Source organism: Colobus angolensis, unplaced genomic scaffold, assembly GCF_000951035.1.
Source record: "Colobus angolensis palliatus isolate OR3802 unplaced genomic scaffold, Cang.pa_1.0 Scaffold308, whole genome shotgun sequence".
Taxonomy (NCBI): Eukaryota; Metazoa; Chordata; class Mammalia; order Primates; family Cercopithecidae; genus Colobus; species Colobus angolensis.
In genome coordinates this window covers 1,805,837-1,812,469 of record NW_012116355.1, presented here as the reverse complement: position 1 = coordinate 1,812,469, position 6,633 = coordinate 1,805,837, and the positions used below count along the sequence as shown (strand labels likewise).

Below are 6,633 nucleotides of genomic sequence, written 5' to 3'. Positions count from 1 at the left end.
AAAAAAAAAAAAAAAACACTAAGAGATAAACACACACTTTAGTCTAGGCCTACACAGGGTCAGGATCATCAATATTACTGTCTTCCATCTCAACATCTGTCCCACTGGAAGGTCTTAAGTGCAATAACACACACGGAGCTATCATCTCCTATGATAACAATGCAGAGCCAATGATTTTTTTTGAGACAGAGACTCACTCCATCACCCAGCTGGAGTGCAATGAATAGGGCGATCTCAGCTCACTGCAAGTTCTGCCTTCTGGGTTCAAGCAATTCTCTGTCTCAGCCTCCTGAGTAGCTGGGACCAGAGGCACGCGCCACCATGCCCGGCTAATTTTTGGTATTTTTAGTAGAGATGGGGTTTGGCCATGTTGGTCAGGCTGTTCTCAAATTTGCTGCCTCAGGTGATCCATCAGCCTCGGCCTCCCAAAGTACTGAGATTACAGGCATGTGCCACCGTGCTGGCACAGAGCCGATGATTTTAACAATACATGGAATTCTGTTTTCTAGAACAGTCAGTTTTAGACACCCACAAGCAAGCATTCCCATGATATGGAAAGATATTCCACTATTTGTAAATCTTATATATTTCAGGTTAATAAAATGACATAACAATTCTACTTATTTTGGATCTGTGCATCATAAAATTAAAACAGAGAAGACTAACCATAATTCATCACACTAATTCAGGTACCAAAGAAAATTGTGTCCCTGAAACCTATTTCAGCCAGAAAGCGTAGGACAAGCATTTTTCTGTGTTAGCCGCACTAATATTAACTTATTTTCTTAATAGCTTCATTAACTCGCTTGCTAGATAAAGGCCACAGACATTATAATACTGCCTTTTACATTATAATAACAACCAATTAACTAGAATGTCTCACAGGTTCAATACACTGGTTTAAAACTTTTTACTGCATTTGAATCTGTCTTTCCAGTTAGTATGAATACACATTTTGCATCCTTTTTCAGTTTAACAACTTTATAATTTTGTTGGTTTGGGTTTATCATTTTGGTTGTATTATAGAGAACAAGGTTCATTGTTTTGCCATGATTCCATTTATTTTTAGAGCATTCTCTCAGAAATGAATAAATGCATACAAATACACTGTTTTAAAACTGTGATGCATTTAAACAAATCTAAGGCATATCTGTATTTGAGAAAGAATCCATTTGATTTTTTTTTTTTTTTTTGAGATGGAGGCTCGCTCCGTCACCCAGGCTGGAGTGCAGTGGTGCAATCTTAGCTCACTACAACCTCCACCTCCTGGGTTCAGACGATTCTCCTGTCTCAGCCTCCCGAGCAGCTGGGACTACAGATGCCTGCCACCACGCTTGGCTAATTTTTGTATTTTCAGTAGAGATGGGGTCTCAACTTGTTGGTCAGGCTGGTTTCAAACTCCGGACCTCGGGTGATCCACCCGCCTCAACCTCCCAAAGTGCTACAATTACAAACACGAGCCACTGTGCCTGGTCCCATTTGATTATTTTTAAAATCACCTTCAGGCCAGGCACGGTGGCTCACGCCTGTAATCCCAACATTTTGGGAAGCTGAGGCAGATCACCTGGTAACAGGAGTTCAAGACCAGCCTGGCCAACGTGGTGAAACCCTACCTGTACTAAAAATGCAAAAATTAGCCAGGCATGGTGGCGTACCTCTGTAATCCCAACTACTTAGGAGGCTAAATTGGGAGAATCACTTGAAGCCAGGAGGAGGACGTTGCAGTAAGCCAAGATTGCATCACTGCACTCCAGCCTGGGCAACAAGAGCGAGACACCATCTAAAAAAATGAAAATTAAAAAATCACCTTCAGCACTAATACTCTGTAATTCCATCTTAAGTATCTAAAGTGAAGCATCCAGGCTGGGCAAGGTCACATGCACCTGTAGTTCCAGCTACGCAGGAGGCTGAGGCAGGAAGATCACTGAACCCACAGTTCAAGTCCAGACCAGGCAATACAGCCAGACCCTATCTTTTTTTTTTTTAAGACAGAGTCTTGCCCTGTTGCCCAGGCTGGAGTGCAGTGGCACAATCTCAGCCCAGCAACTTCTGCCTCCCAGGTTCAAGTGATTCTCCCGCCTCAGCCTCCCAAGTAGCTGGGACTATAGGTGTGTGCCACCGCACCCAGCTAATTTTTTTGTATTTTTAGTAGAGATGGGGTTTCACCATGTTGGCCAGGCTGGTCTTGAACTCCTGACCTCAAATGATCCACCAGCCTCAGCCTCCAAAGTGCTGGGATTACAGGCGTGAGCCATTATGCCCAGCCACCTATTTCGTTAAATAAATACATTTTAAGAAAAGAATAAAACAGAATTAAGCATCTAATCAAAAGTTAACTGGTTGAGTGGTGTTCCTACCATAAAACCTTTTTAAGAAGTCAGTAGTTTACTCATAGATTTCCAGTTCCGTTGATTGGATTATCTGATCTTTTTCTCACTGTTTATTCTTCAGTGACCCCATTTATGAAAATAATGGGCTGGGAGCAGTGGCTCACGCCTATAATCCCAGCACTTTGGGAGGCCGAGGCAGGCGGATCATGAGGTCAGGAGATCGTGACCATCCTGGCTAATACAGTGAAACCCTGTCTCTACCAAATATATAAAAAATTAGCCGAGCATGGTGGCATGCACCTGTAATCCCAGCTACTCGGGAGGCTGAGGCAGAAGAATCGCTTGAACCCAGGAGGCAGAGGTTGCAGTGAGCTGAGATCGGCCACTCCACTCCACTCCAGGGAGACAGAGTGAGACTCTGTCTCAAAAAAAAAAGAAAAGAAAATAGTCTAGGTGAAATAACAAAATGAGACTTTCTCCGTAAAGAAGTGCCATCTGGTGATAAAAATCTGCATGTACAGAAGGAATATACTTAACCCATATTCAGTGGACATTAATTTTCTGATTTACAAAAAAATGACTTTTAATCTTTATAGCCTATTATAACCAAACATTTTGGTATAATGAACATGAATCCTCACTTGTCAAGGAAGCAAACTGTAAGTCTTTATTGTAACTCAAACTATTAAAATTTTACTGGTCCATGTTCACAGATCAACATTAAGACTGTATCTCCTTCCAATCATCAATTCTTAATATAAAATATTCCATAATGAATATGTAATTAGGCTATAAATAATTACCCCGCTTGCATGGCTAAACCAGAATAGTTGCTTTGTGAAACATAAAAACTGCATGGCTTACTTTATTGTTTAGAAAAAGTTTTTCTCTTAATTAAGGTTTACTGCTGTGGGTTATATATTCATAAATTGTTACTACAAATACTTCCATCTTAAAAATAGCAAATGCCGGCCGGGCGCAGTGGCTCGCGCCTGTAATCCCAGCACTTTGGAGGCCAAGGCAGGTGGATCATGAGGTCAGGAGATCGAGACCATCCTGGCTAATAAGGTGCAACCCCATCTCTATTAAAAATACAAAAATTAGCCGGGCATGGTGGCACGAGCCTGTAGTCCCAGCTACCTGGGAGGCTGAGGCAGGAGAATCACTTGAACCTGGGAGGCAGAGATCTGCGTGACAGAGCAAGGCTCCATCTCAAAAAAAAAAAAAAAAAATAGCAAATACAAGGATGAACGTGGTGGCGCATGCCTGTAATCCCAGCATTTTGAGAGGCCAAGGCGGCTGGATCACCTGAGGTCAGGAGTTCAAGACCCGCCTGACCAAAGTGGAGAAACCCCATCTCTACTAAAAATACAAAATTAGCCAGGCGTGAGGGCACATGCCCGTAATCCCAGTTACTCAGGAGGCTAAGGCAGGAGAATCGCTTGAACCCAGGAGGCGGAGGTTGCGGTGAGCCAAGATCGTGCCATTGCACTCCGGCCTCGGCAACAAGAGCAAAACTCCGTCTCAAAAAAAGAAAAAAAAATAGCAAATACATTCTTTGAAAAATAAAAATAATTATAAGGGTCTCAGCACATCCAAGAATGTATGCTTAAATAAATTCAGATTAACTTCTCTTCTGTCAATTGTGCCTCTCCACACTATCACTGAAATGTTATAACAGCTAATTCCCTATTCATAAGAAACAATATTAAAAATGTCCAACAAAAAAATGTCCAGAGATGAAACAGGTTTCGCAGAACAATCACAGGCAATGGGGGATGTGACTGAAATCATCTGGAAAAAACAGGGCTCAGAAAATATAACTTTAACAGAATGCATAATTCAACAGACAAATTTTCTCATATTAATTTTACATAAAACTTCTGATAAGGCCAGGCGCAGTGGCTAACGCTTGCAATCTCAGCATTTTGGGAGGCTGAGGAGGGTGGATCACTTGAGGTCAGGAGTTCGAGAGCAGTCTGGCAAACATGGTGAAACCCTGTCTCTACTAAAACTACAAAAACTAGCTGGGTGTGGTGGCATGTGCCTGTAATCCCAGCTACTCGGGAGGCTAAGGCAAAAGAATCACTTGAACCCGAGAGGCGGAGGCTGCAGTGAACCGAGATCACGCCATTACACTACAGTCTGGGCGACAGAGCAAGACACTGTCTCCGAAAAAAAAAAAAAACTTCTCATAATTGTGAATCCATTAAATCAAGGTAAAAGCATAAGTTACCAAAATATTCTTCAAGATCATTAAAATTGTTACCATCACTGAACTGTAAATATGACTAAGACATGGAAACTAGACTGTAAAAATCAACACCTTCAACTAACATACTGTCATGAGGAAACTGTATGTCCTCCTTCTCTGGGAAACGGAGCTGTGTAGGAATGCTTCTACAACAAGTACCCAGTTGCCAGACCATAGGAATTCAGTGTACACTTGTGTTCCATCATCTATCACTTTCCACTCCTAAGAGTTCTACTACACTGGAACAGGTTCCAAGAGAATTCTCAGAATAGAAACAGACAAGAGCAAAAGATTCTAAAAATAATCCAGTAGAAACTCAAACATACATATCTCAAGTTCCTGAGGGGCAGGAAGCACCAGGTTCACTTCAATCTATCCAACCAAATTTTGAAACCCATTTCAAAGTGAATTTAAAATGTGACAGATTTTAACACAGGCAAAGAACTGCTGCTATATTTTTAACTTCTTTAGAAACAAAATCAGCAAAATACAATATAGAGCTTCCTATTAACAGATTAAAGTGAAAAAATTGTCTAAATGTAATGAGGAAAGAAAGTCTCCGGCCAAATAAATCAACCTGATTAAATTACAAAGATACTCTCTATAGAAGAAATATTTTTGGAAAAAAGTTTTAACTGCCTAAAAAGTTTTTGTTTCCAATTTTGTTTTCTTTTTCGTAGAGACAGGGTTTTACCATATTTGCCTGGGCTGGTCTCAAACTCCTGGGCTCAGGTGATCCTCCCACCTTGGCCCCCCAAAGTACTGGGATTACAGGCATGAGCTACCACACCCCGCCTAACTGCTATTTTTTCAAGGATTGTTTTTGAAGATACCTCAGTGAAACAGCTGCATTTACAAGTGATCCCAGTTTAGACTTAACTGAAAATGGTTGACTTAACAACCACCTGCATTTCTGTTAAAGCTTACATAAGCACAAATTCATCTAACTTCAAGCCATACAAAAAACACTGTCAGGTAAAACTTTTCTAAAACCCATGTAATATAGCCTAAACGAAAAGCAAGGATACATTTAATCATTCTGAAAAGTTACAGAACACCTGCTGACAACATACTGAGAAGAGGGAAGATTTCAACAGCCATTTAATAAAATTCTGAACAGATAATTAAATCCCAAACTACATACATACACTGCATGTACTCAAGACAGCATCACAAAGCATTGATTGGAGGATAGTTCTAAAACCAGGATGTTGGCACACTTGTGCAAAGTATCTCAGCTAATACATCAAATTTGTTTCAGGAACAGAAAAAGTAATGTTTTTTTCAAGCCAAATATAAATCAGATGACATGAATTACATACTGGGCTAAGGGTTCAACTACTAAAAACAGGATACACAATTTATGTTGAAGAAGCAAGTCTTCATCAAGAATGTCCAGAGATGCTGTACACTGAGTCATGAGACCAGTGACGCAGGGCCTATCTTAGACTGGCAAGGATGGGTCCAAGGTCCTTCATCTATATATGTCCACTCACTCCCAAAGTCTAAAACCAATGGTAATGATAATACTAGCAGAAAGCACATACCATTTACTATGTGCCAGACACCATTCTAAGCACTTTATATGTATAGTATTGTCACTAATCTTTCCAACACTCTAGAGTACACATCACTTTACTCCCGTTTTACAGAGAAGAAACTAAGATACACAGAGAATCACAGCTAGTAAGTGGTGAAGGCAGTATTTGAATCCAGGACATTTGTCTCTACAGCGTGTGCACTTATCTACTATGCTATGTTGCAAGGTTAACTTTCAGTCACAGATAAGTAATAGTCCCCAATTCAGCTTCCTCTTCTACACAACAGCGTAACTATTGTTGGCATCACCTGCAAAGCTTGTCCCTGATGACAAAGATCTAGTCTAAACCAGATCTCACCTAGCTTCTCAGCCTTTCAGATACCCATATGTTCTATATTGGTATGTTTCTGTGACCACTACTGTTTTATTATTTTTGTTTAATTTCTAATCTGCATTCCTGCTTTTTCTACTAATAGTCAATATTCTCAACCTTTTCGGAAAAGGAAATT

At 40.5% G+C, this 6,633-nt stretch overlaps 1 protein-coding gene across 1 annotated transcript in view; it reads right to left on the bottom strand.

Moving 5' to 3' along the window:
- Positions 1 to 6,633, bottom strand: part of UBAP2 (ubiquitin associated protein 2) — a 143,315-nt gene that overhangs the window by 99,380 nt on the left and 37,302 nt on the right. The gene's annotated exons all lie outside the window — the stretch shown is intronic.